Here is an 11,806-nt window from a genome sequence, read left to right as displayed (position 1 = left end):
AGGAGAGAGAAGGGAGGTTCGCTAGGATTCGATGGTTTTCACTTAGGGGAGAGACTTTACATTCAAAAGAGGGGTTGAAACCCACTAGATCCAATCCCACGCAATGCAAGATTGGATGCTAAATGTGTTTCAAGGGTTAAGACAGCAAGGCTACCCTCTTTTGTAAAGAATGTTGATAGAAGAATTAAACTAAGCCTGCATAGAAAGTGACAAAGATTTGCTTATAAACTGAGTTCGGATTATAGGATGAAGCTGCGGACCTGGAATTAGCAGTAAAATGTCGATACGGCGCTGTCCTGCAAATTTGAGCAAAAGTTGTCGGGACGATGGCGCCCGGCGCCACGGTCCTCCAAAAAATCCACGAAACGAAGGGGGATCTGTTCGTCTCTGCACAAGGATTCCAGATCTTCAATTTCAGCCGTGTACCTGCAACCTACACACAGAAAAGCGAAGACGATTGGGGGGTTAGGGATTAGGGGTTTGCCTTTAGGTCAAACGCTGGTTTTGGAATTAACCAAGAAATGAGCAAGAGCTGTAAATGTAAATGACTATAAAACAAGTACTAATACCTTGTTCTAAGGATGTTTGTATCCTTATGTGCGAAGGTTTAGATGTTGTATGTTGTATGTTGTATGTTGTATGTTGTATGTTGTATGTAGCATGTAATATGTGATCTCCTCTTCAATGGTTGAATCCTTGTCTTGAATGCAACACTTAGCCTTGAATGGAGACTTAGAAGGAATGCTTGAATGCTTGAATGCTTGAATGTTTGAATCTTGCTTTCGCCTTTTTTTCATCTATCCCCTTCATGCCAAATGAGAGAGAAAAATGTAGTTTAGATACTTGTCATTTAGGGCTGATAGACTGATTTTCCCGACCTTAGGCCGACCAGGAAAGTTAATTTCCAAATTGCAAACAAAAAGACCCGAGCCCCTTAGGAGACCGGGCCCAAAATAGGACCCAGGGACCAGGGCGCTGGGCGCTCTGGTCCCACCTCCCGGGACATCAGGGTGCAAGGAGGTTCAGGCCAGGGTGCTTGAAAAATGCAGTTTTTGGTGTCGTGAGCAAGTTTCAGGGTCTCCATTCAGGTTGCGTGTTGCGTCGCCATCGTGAAGACCGAAATGCAGTCGAAATTGCAAGTGTCGCAATTTTAGGACGCTACATTTAGCCCCCACTTTAGCGGGAGTATGTATGCTCATACTTCCGGTAAAGTACAAGGAAACAACATTGAAAAACTTTCACCACGTCAAGGAGGCAAGATACACCAAGCCCCCAGTGGACTAAGGATCTTACGACTTCGATTGACAAAGTAAAAGGGAAGATCACGAGGGAGAACCATGACTGTCAGTAGTAAGGTTCCTTCACTATGAGTCATGCAAGAAAGATATCAAAATTTTTCAAGGCAAGGTTAAATTTACCAAGAAATTTTCAAGTATCTTGAAAAGATATGAATGAGATGTATGCCCCCTACGTTAAAGCGATCGCACACGCCTCACCGGGGGTGATTGTTTTAACGTAGTGATACACATAAGAAATGAGAAAGGAAAAGGAGCACGTTATCGCAAGGATTTAGCCCCCAAGTGTGAGATAAGCCCAAGGATAATAGACACAAAACACAAAGCATGAGGTGACTTCGCTTTCCTTGGGGTCAGTATGCCGTATGATAAGTCATGTATATATATCACATGTATGTATGCATAATTGTTCTTCATTTCCCAATCAAGGAAGGTCACCTAGAAGAAGGGAACACATGTGTCTTTTGAGTCAACATGAGAGAGATCGAGAGATCTCAATGCTTTGCATCGTCCTCAAGTAGACAACACTAAGGACAACAAATAGAAGAATGAGAGTACACATAGAAGAAGTGACAAAAGAGAGGGGGAGAGAATCTGCTATGCTAATGAAACTAGTCTAGCACGTCATCTACCCCCCGATCTTGCTGATCAATGTTTCGGGAAGGCAGGGAACACGCTAGAGGAGGAACATCCAACACAGCAGATGGAGCTATCACAAGATCCAAACAAGGGCTATGTTCATGTCCCGAGCCACATTGTTCTTGTCTAGGAGCTAGGATAAGTGCTTTAGAAAATTCATTAGATAAATGGTTATCAACATCAACAAGTTCATATCCACTATCAGAAGCAAGAGAAGTAACATTTTCATCATGAATAACATTTTCATCTATATCATCATCAAGATTTATAAAAATAGGATCTTTAACTCGCACAGGATCAAGACCATCATGCATCTTATGTTTAGGAGATTTAGGCTCAATGTCCGGCTGAGGAGAAAATGGAATAATGCTTGTTGAAGGTGTTGTTGGAGATTGCAAAGTTTGAGCTCTAAGAAGATGCTTTCGCTGGCGTTCACGTGCAGAACGATTTCGTCTAGTCTTAGTAGGAAGTGGAGAAGATTGAGGAGGAGGAATGTTCTCATCCCTATCACTTGGGTGTTTAGGTTGTGGTCTCTTAGGCTGGATAATAGGAGAAGAAGAAGGTCTCTTCTCTCTCTAAAAGGAAGGAGGAGGAACTACTCCATATAAAGGAGGAATTTTTGGTTTAGGAAGGAGACCAAGTCCATCATGACGAGGAGGTATAGGTCTACTCTTAGGAAGTTTATTAGGCATAGACATAGTTACATCCATAGGGATGGGTTGGGAATCTTCTTGAGGAAAGACATTAGTTTTATCTTTCAAAGGAAGAACTTCCTTCTCAAGAATGATAGGAATGTCAAGTTTAGGTGTTCTAGGTTCACTTAGAGATAGGATCATATCTGTTTTCCACTTTTGATAAGATTTGAAAAGATGATCACTTCGCGGAGGAAGAGATTGGAATTGTTTAGGCCAAAAGTAATCAAGAGGAACACTAGAGGTTCTTTCACCAGGTTTAAAGAGACTATGATTGACAGTAACAACTTCACCATTATGGGGAAATTTCAAACACTTGTGAATAGGAGAAGCAATAGCTTTCATGGAAGATAGCCAAGGATAGCCAAGCTTCACACGAAATTGTTCGGAAGATGGAATAATAGCAAAGTTCACATCAAGGGATTTGTTATGGACCTCAATAGGCAATGTAATAGAACCAATTGCAGGAGAAGAAAATGCATCAAATAGTTTCACAATCACATCTGTTTTGTCATAGATCACTTGATTCAATTGCAAAGTAAAAAGGAATTCTTCAGTAATAACATTAATCATGCACGAAGGATCAATAAGCACTCCACGGCAAGGTGTATTCTTGACTTTTGCAACTATGTATAAAGGACCATCAGGTGCCCTAATGGTTTCATTGGAATCAAATGTGATGGAAGGTTCTTTAGGGATTTCTTGCTACTCTACAAAGTTAATCACATTCGGAGTCATAGACACAAGACCATCAGATGAAAGAGAGGAATCATTAGTCTCAACCGCATTAGAGATATGAGAAGGTAATGGATCAGTAAAAATCTGAAGATTTTGATTAGGAGGAGCTACAGATGTATTGCCTTTATCATTCACTCCAGAAACAGAAATAGTATTATTATCAATCAAATCTTGAATTTTACCCTTTAAAGAAAAACATTTTTCAGTATCATGCCCAGGCTGACGGTGAAATTGACAGAAAGATTTGTTATCAAAATAAGGTGAAGTAATCTTTGCAGGATCAATTTGTCTTATAGGAGGAAGAGTAAGCACATTTTGTTCCAATAACTTATTCATAATACTATGCAATGATTCATTCAAAGGAGTATACTTTCTTTCTTTCTTGAAAAATTTAGAAATAGGAGGCACACCTGATGCTGCATTCACATTGTTGTTGATGATGTTTTCATTGAATTTGATGGAATCTTTGTTCGGTTTAAACTTCCCAAATGGTTGTTGACTGCTATCACCCTTATCACTCGGAGCCATAGGATGTGATTGTTCCATTTGACTCACAGTCAGTTGATAATTGTGAAGAGTTGCACACAACTATTGGAAAGAAGTAAACTCAGAAAACAGAAGTTTGTCTCGAATATCTTTTTGTAAATTAGAAATAAAGATTCTTTGAATATCATTGTCAGGCACTGGAAAAGAAATTTGAGCATACAAATGCTTATATCTACCAATGAAATCAGTCACTTTTTCTTTAACACCTTGTTTACAATGCATTAAATCAATCAAAGTAACCTTAGGACTTATATTGTTTTGAAATTGTTGAATGAAAGCATTTGCAAGTTGTTGGAAAGAAGTAATAGAATAGGAAGGCAACGAGCAATACCATTGTAGGGCTTTGTCTCTTAATGTTCTAGTAAACAGTTTTGCAAACAACCTTTGGTCATAAGCAAAATCAGTACAAATTGTTTGAAAAGTCTTAACATGTGTTAGAGGATCTCCTTTACCATTATAAAGTTCCAAATGCGGGATTTCAACATGTTTAGGAGGGATAGCTCGAACAATGTCAAGAGAAAGTGGGCTCGCAACATCAAATGTGGGCACACTAAACTTAGATTGATTCATAGAGGCAATTTGTTGCTGTAAAGAAGAGACAGTTTGTGCAAGATTGTTAATGGTCGCTTTAGTCGAAGAGTTCATATTAGATGTGTTAGATTGAGATGGAGGTGTTATGTTATTGAAAGAAGGTAAAGAGTAAGGTGGTGGGACCCTATGATAATTAGTCATAGGAGATGATTGGACAGGAGGAACACTACAAGGAGGAATGGATTGGTTAAACGAATTGCCCCCTTGCGTCATGTTCATTTGTGAAGATGTAATAGGAACACTCATTGAAGGAATGAATGAAGAAGTCGGATTGAATGAAGGAAGAGGGTTAATTGAAAAGGAAGGATTGCCCCCATGACTAGTGATCACAGGAGGAATGTCTTGTGTAGAAGTAGCCATTATGTTTGATGTAAAGGTAGGTATACTAGCAATAGAAGTCATCAAAGGAATAGAATGATTGACTTGTGTAGGAGGTTGTGTATAACCTAAAGTTTCGGCACAACTCTTCATAGGCATAACGTTCGAATTCACAATGTGTGAAATACCACGCAAAATATCAATTCCATTCTTATCACTTTGAAGCATACGTTTTAGACCCTCAATTAAAGGAAGAGCTTGACTATCAGGGTACTCGTGAGACATCCATTGGTGAAAATCGTCAAATTGGTTATCCAATTTCAAAAGTTGTTCTTCAGAAACCTCATGGAGAGCTTCTTCATCATTAAGAGGATTAGAGGAATTACCCATGTCCTCGTTAAAAAGGCTATTCAAATTAGGTTCCATCTCCTCAGTAGTTAAACTTCGGAAAGACTTAATTCTACGGCTTCGTCTAACGGGAATAGTGTAAGTAGGGCTTATTGTTGTAAAACTCATGCATTAGAAAGAGAGAGAAGATTTTGATTTTAGAGGTAGCAATTTTCAGTAAAATCAGCCAATCTTCTGGATTTAAGCTGTTAAATGCAATCACAACAGTCTCCCGAAATTTCGGAAAAAATGTCCGGGACCGTGGCGCTCGGAGTGCAACACGGTCCTTGCAACTTTTTTCGAAATTTGCAGGGATGAAAGGTATGATGATTTTAAAGCCAATCTGAAAAAATTGAGTGATTTTATGATCTGTAGATAGGCCAAATTAAAGTTGCAATCTCAAAATTGAACCCTACCCAGATTGTCGAAAAATGCAAAATTTGAATTTTGAAAAAGAGAGGGAAACTGAAATTTTGAATTTTATGATTTTAGAGGGAATGTCAAGAGTAATGCAAATTTTGAAATTTAAAAATTGACTCAATTTCACGCAAAATTCAATTTTAAAAGCGGAAATCAAAGTTGTTGTAATTAAGCACTTAATTTCAAAAGTCACAAAATGCAAGAATTTGAATAAAGCACTAAAATTTCGAATGAATGCAAACACACTTTTCAGATTTAGGATAGTAAGAACACAATTTTGACACAAAATTTCAATTTCAATGATTTTTAAATGTTTAGAAGCCTTAATCCAAGCAATCACAAGACCAACTTTGACTGTAATTTTGAAGGTGTTATAATTGATAAAATCAGCCAAAATTCTGGATTTTAGCAGGAAAATACAGTAAGATCTTGCTCCCAAAATTTTGGAAAAAATGTCAGGGACGATGGCGCTCGGCACCACGGTCCTCGCAACTTTTTTCCAAATTTTTAGGGATGAAAGATGTTGTGATTTTATTGCGGAATCCAAAGTTACAGCTGATTTGGAGATGTTTTGATCAGTGAAATTGTCGAACAAAGGTTAAATCAAGAGGGTTTCAAAAATTAGGGTTTTGACACTTAACCACTTAATTTTCAGAATTAAAGCACAAATATGAATTGATAATTTGTAATAGAAGGGAAGATCTGAAACAAGTATTAACATTTAGACATTTCGCAAGTTCAATTACTAAAAAGAAATTTTAGGGTTTTAATGCAATCACCTCTAAAATTTTGCAAAAGATCAAACATGGAAATGTAATTAATTTTTTCAGATCTAAGCATGAAAAATCAGAAAGGATGTTCACGTCGGGTTCACCAAAATGTAAAGCGGAAAATCGCGATCGAACCCTAGTTGTTCTCCCCTCTTCCAACTCCGAGGAGAGAGAAGGGAGGTTCGCTAGGATTCGATGGTTTTCACTTAGGGGAGAGACTTTGCATTCAAAAGAGGGGTTGAAACCCACTAGATCCAATCCCACGCAATGCAAGATTGGATGCTAAATGTGTTTCAAGGGTTAAGACAGCAAGGCTACCCTCTTTTGTAAAGAATGTTGATAGAAGAATTAAACTAAGCTTGCATAGAAAGTGACAAAGATTTGCTTATAAACTGAGTTCGGATTATAGGATGAAGCTGCGGACCTGGAATTAGCAGTAAAATGTCGATACGGCGCTGTCCTGCAAATTTGAGCAAAAGTTGTCGGGACGATGGCGCTCGGCGCCACGGTCCTCCAAAAAATCTGCGAAACGAAGGGGGATCTGTTCGTCTCTGCACAAGGATTCCAGATCTTCAATTTCAGCCGCGTACCTGCAACCTACACACAGAAAAGCGAAGACGATTAGGGGGTTAGGGATTAGGGGTTTGCCTTTAGGTCAAACGCTGGTTTTGGAATTAACCAAGAAATGAGCAAGAGCTGTAAATGTAAATGACTATAAAACAAGTACTAATACCTTGTTCTAAGGATGTTTGTATCCTTATGTGCGAAGGTTTAGATGTTGTATGTTGTATGTTGTATGTTGTATGTAGCATGTAATATGTGATCTCCTCTTCAATGGTTGAATCCTTGTCTTGAATGCAACACTTAGCCTTGAATGGAGACTTAGAAGGAATGCTTGAATGCTTGAATGCTTGAATGCTTGAATGCTTGAATGTTTGAATCTTGCTTTCGCCTTTTTTTCATCTATCCCCTTCATGCCAAATGAGAGAGAAAAATGTAGTTTATATACTTGTCATTTAGGGCTGATAGACTGATTTTCCCGACCTTAGGCCGACCAGGAAAGTTAATTTCCAAATTGCAAACAAAAAGACCCGAGCCCCTTAGGAGACCGGGCCCAAAATAGGACCCAGGGACCAGGGCGCTGGGCGCTCTGGTCCCACCTCCCGGGACATCAGGGTGCAAGGAGGTTCAGGCCAGGGTGCTTGAAAAATGCAGTTTTTGGTGTCGTGAGCAAGTTTCAGGGTCTCCATTCAGGTTGCGTGTTGCGTCGCCATCGTGAAGACCGAAATGCAGTCGAAATTGCAAGTGTCGCAATTTTAGGACGCTACAATAATCTCTTTGCTGCAACCTCTATGACTATTTGTAGGTTGGATAGAGGATTGATATACTTCATAGTTCTGCTCTTCACAATATGCCTGGACAAGACTCCTATTCACTATCAAGATGTTCATTAAAAGGCCATATCTATAATTTTTTTGTTTGCTAAGAATATGGTTTTGTTTCTTGTTGCAATTGAGGATTGATTTATATGTAGTCTTTGCATTGTTCGTATTTTTCTATTTGAGTTTGTGTTTGTAGGGGGGTGGTTGTTTTCGTACTGCATCATAGACTAATCAACATGCAAACACCTTGGATTTGGATATATTAAAAATTAAAAAATATAAAAAAGGGTTTCCGTTATTTTTCAAAATAGAACAAGCTTTGCTTGAGCAATATATTACATACCCGGAGTTTTGCAGATTAAAGGAATTCGAAGGGAACAATGACATCTGTGGTGACTACCAGAACAACCTCTCCTCTCTGGAATGAACAATCAACAATCTCTCCACCTATTCCCTCTCCTCTTCCACTACTACTTATTCTCTTTTGATACAATAGGCATTGAACCTCCGTAGCAACATGCAATGCCCTTGGCCTCCACCGACATGTGCCCCTGCAATTTAACATCTGGTCGTGCAATTTAACATCCACCCACATTTTATTTTTTTTATTTTTTTTTCCTTCCCGCCATACCTCCACCCAAAATGCATGTTCCTTTTGTCTTAATTTTTAATTTAAGATAATTAAAATATTTTTAATTTAAACAAATAGTTTAAATGTTTAAGACAAAATTTTAGTAAGAAAATTATTAAATGGGACAAGTATATTTAAGTTCTTCTTGAAAATTAAATTGATTAAATTTGTAGATTATCTTAGAATATATATATACCCAAACCTTTAATCTCTCTCACACACACATAAAAAATTGTTGTCCAAGCATAAACTTGATGTATAGTTGTAATAGAGGAGTAATAGTCATTTATTTAGTCATTTTTATTTGTGTGACTAATTATTTAGTTGTGTTAGATATCTAAAATAGCGTCATTCATTTGCCCTTGGTGCTTAATATCTTATAATGCAAATTTTTTTCTCTTTATTTTTTATTTAAGACAATTAAAATACTTTTCATTTTTTATTTAAGACAATTTAAATATTTAAGGTAAAATATTTATTTTGTCTTGAAAAATTGTTTTAAAACCCCATGAAATTGTTATACTTTTATTCTTATTATTTTTTAATAGAAATAAAAAGAAAATATAATATAATACATATGCTAATAAAAATAATAAATTGTAATATTTAAAATTCATAAAATATTTACCATCCAATTTTGAATTGTGACAAGCGAAATGGCTGTGCGAATTTTTTCGCAAAAATATCCAGATATCGAGCAACATAAATGGTTCTTTGGGCAAACAAAATATGCGGTTTCGGCTTGCAATTCAGGGAACTGGGCTCCGCTTCCTCAGACGAAATCAAAATGACAGATGGTGAAATCTAGGAGATATCAGAGGGCAGTGAGAAAAGGCTTACCATTCTCTAGGGCTGGAAGATGTTTCAATGGTAAACAAAATACTCTTTGCCTGGAAGGCTCTTTCAGGTCGACCATCTCCAATAGATCATTCACCCATTTGCAGAATCTTCAGGGAGTTTTTTCAAAACCGGTTCCTCAGAACAAGCCAAAGAACTTGGATAGCTGGAGATCAGGTGTTAATAATGCTAGACCTAAGATATCAAAGGAGGGATGTAAGAAACCCAAATCTCTACTTCCTTCCAAACCTACAGAGGCGAAGTCAAATTTGGAAACAAACCCTAAATCGGAAAAGAAAAATATTCTGGAAATCAATGATAGTCTGGTTGAAAGGATTCAACAAACATGCAAAACATTTGGAGTTTTTTCTAGATGGTGTGGACTTGGAGTCCCGATAGAGGTAATTGCGGATTGGTTCAAATATTCCTTCAATCGGATAGCAAGTATTGCTATCTTGTCTGAGGGTTTTCTTTATATTGATTGCAGAAATGCCAAGCATAAGAATGAATTATGAACAAGTAAATCTTCGATTTTAAAAGGCTTTGATTTTAAATTTTTAGATTGGCAACCTGCTTTCAATCCAAGTAAATTGGAATTTCATTTAAAGTAGATAGAGTAGTTTTGATACCTAACTTACCAGTAGAATTAATGGATAAAGAAATTATTAGGAAAATAGGTAATCATTTAGGAAAATTTGTAGAGATTAGTGACAAAGGCTGGATGTATTTAGATGGTGTATTGATAGCTAATATGGATATTAATGTTAATTCACTTAGCCCTATTGAAATTAGAACTAGAGAGTCGACTTTCCTAATTTACCTCAAAATTTATAGAGGGATTTTAGATCTAGATTTAGCAGTCAAACCAATCTCAGGGGTTTTACCCTTTCAAAAAAACCCTAGGGAAGACCTTAAGCTGGATATTTGTTTCAATACGGAAAAGGGATGGTTTTTTAATCAAGGATAACTTTCCCCTGATAGGGCAGTCTGATGAGGTAGAAGAAGGGGAAATTGTGGGTGATCAAAGCATGGACGAGGGAGTGAATTCCTCTCCCTTGCTATCCCATAAGGTTATTTTGATGGATGGGGAGGGCAGGGATACTGACACAAAGAAGGAGAAGAGTTGTTATGCCCATGAAGAGGTAGGAATGGGAAAATTTAAAAATTTATCTAATGATAATAAGGATGAAATCAATCTTGATGTTGATTGTCAGGTTGTGGGTGAGGTGGGGGATTTGAATCCTATCCCTGAATAGGATATTGGTGCGAAAGTCTGGGGTAGTCTGGAAGAAAATGGTGCCTCCCAATCATTGGAGGCTCTCGACAGATTGGAAAAGGCTAAAAAAGAGGAGGATATGGTTCATAAAGAAGAGGAGGTGAATTGCCTTATCAACTATTTATGCGATTCAATTACTGAGGACATCCTAGAGAATTTATGGGATGAAATAGTAGATAGAGAAGAGTTAGAATGACAAAAAAGGTTATTGATGAAAGGAATTACGAATTTTATCAATCCTCCAAAGGTCACGAATATAGAGGCCCTTATAATAGAGTTAAATGACAAAGAAAATGGTGAAACTTTTGAAGCATTAAGAATTGAACAATGGGTTGGGAGAAGGTTACATTGGATTGTGCAAAACATTGTAAGAAGAGAGGCAGGAAATCCCTATCAGAGTTGAGAGCTAATGATGGAATAGCTGAAGGTCAGGTTAAATTTACGAATATGTTTCATGTTGGGAAGGAGAAGGTCCTTCCCACAACACCATGAAAGTATTATCATGGAATGTTAGGGGTTTAAATGCCCCTAACAAGAAGCAGATTGTTAAACGTTTATGTCTACCTATAGTTCTAATTTAGTTATGTTACAGGAAACCAAACTAGAGAAAGATGACTTAGCCTCTTTTGGTAAACAATTAGGCTTTAGAAATATTATTGTAGTACCAACCATTGGAGCCCCTGGAGGTCTGGCCATGATTTGGGATCCTCACAATATTGGTTTCTCATTATTAGAAACTCATGGAAATTGGATCAGTGGTAGAGTCACTAGTTTTAAACATAAAACTAGATTTTCTCATTATTAATGTTTATGGACTGGCACTAAATGAGGACAAACGAAGGGTTTGGAAGGAAATCAAGGAGTTCATAAGTAGTACCTAGGAATAGACTCGCATCATAGGAGGTGACTTCAATGCTATTATTAATCAATCTGAGAAACGAGGAGGCAAAGGAAAAACCTCTAGAGCTACTTTAGACTTTGTAAATTGGATCCATCGTAGTGGCTTGGTAGAGATTAACATGGTTAAGGATGCCTTTACTTGGAATAACAGAAGGTTAGGTTTTAGTAATAGCATAGAAAAATTAGACAGGTTCTTTGTATCAAACAGTCTCATCAACTTTTTTTATACCTTAGAAGCCTCAATCTTACCCTTCTCAGGCTAGGATCATTTTCCGATTCAACTTAACATTCTTGTGGATTCAAGGTCAAGAAGATGTCCTTTCAAATTCGAACAGATGTGGTTGAGAGATGATAATATTCTTAGGCTTTTAGAGGAATGGTGGA

Source organism: Cryptomeria japonica, chromosome 9 (genome assembly GCF_030272615.1).
Source record: "Cryptomeria japonica chromosome 9, Sugi_1.0, whole genome shotgun sequence".
Taxonomy (NCBI): domain Eukaryota; kingdom Viridiplantae; phylum Streptophyta; class Pinopsida; order Cupressales; family Cupressaceae; genus Cryptomeria; species Cryptomeria japonica.
This window is presented reverse-complemented; position numbering follows the sequence as displayed.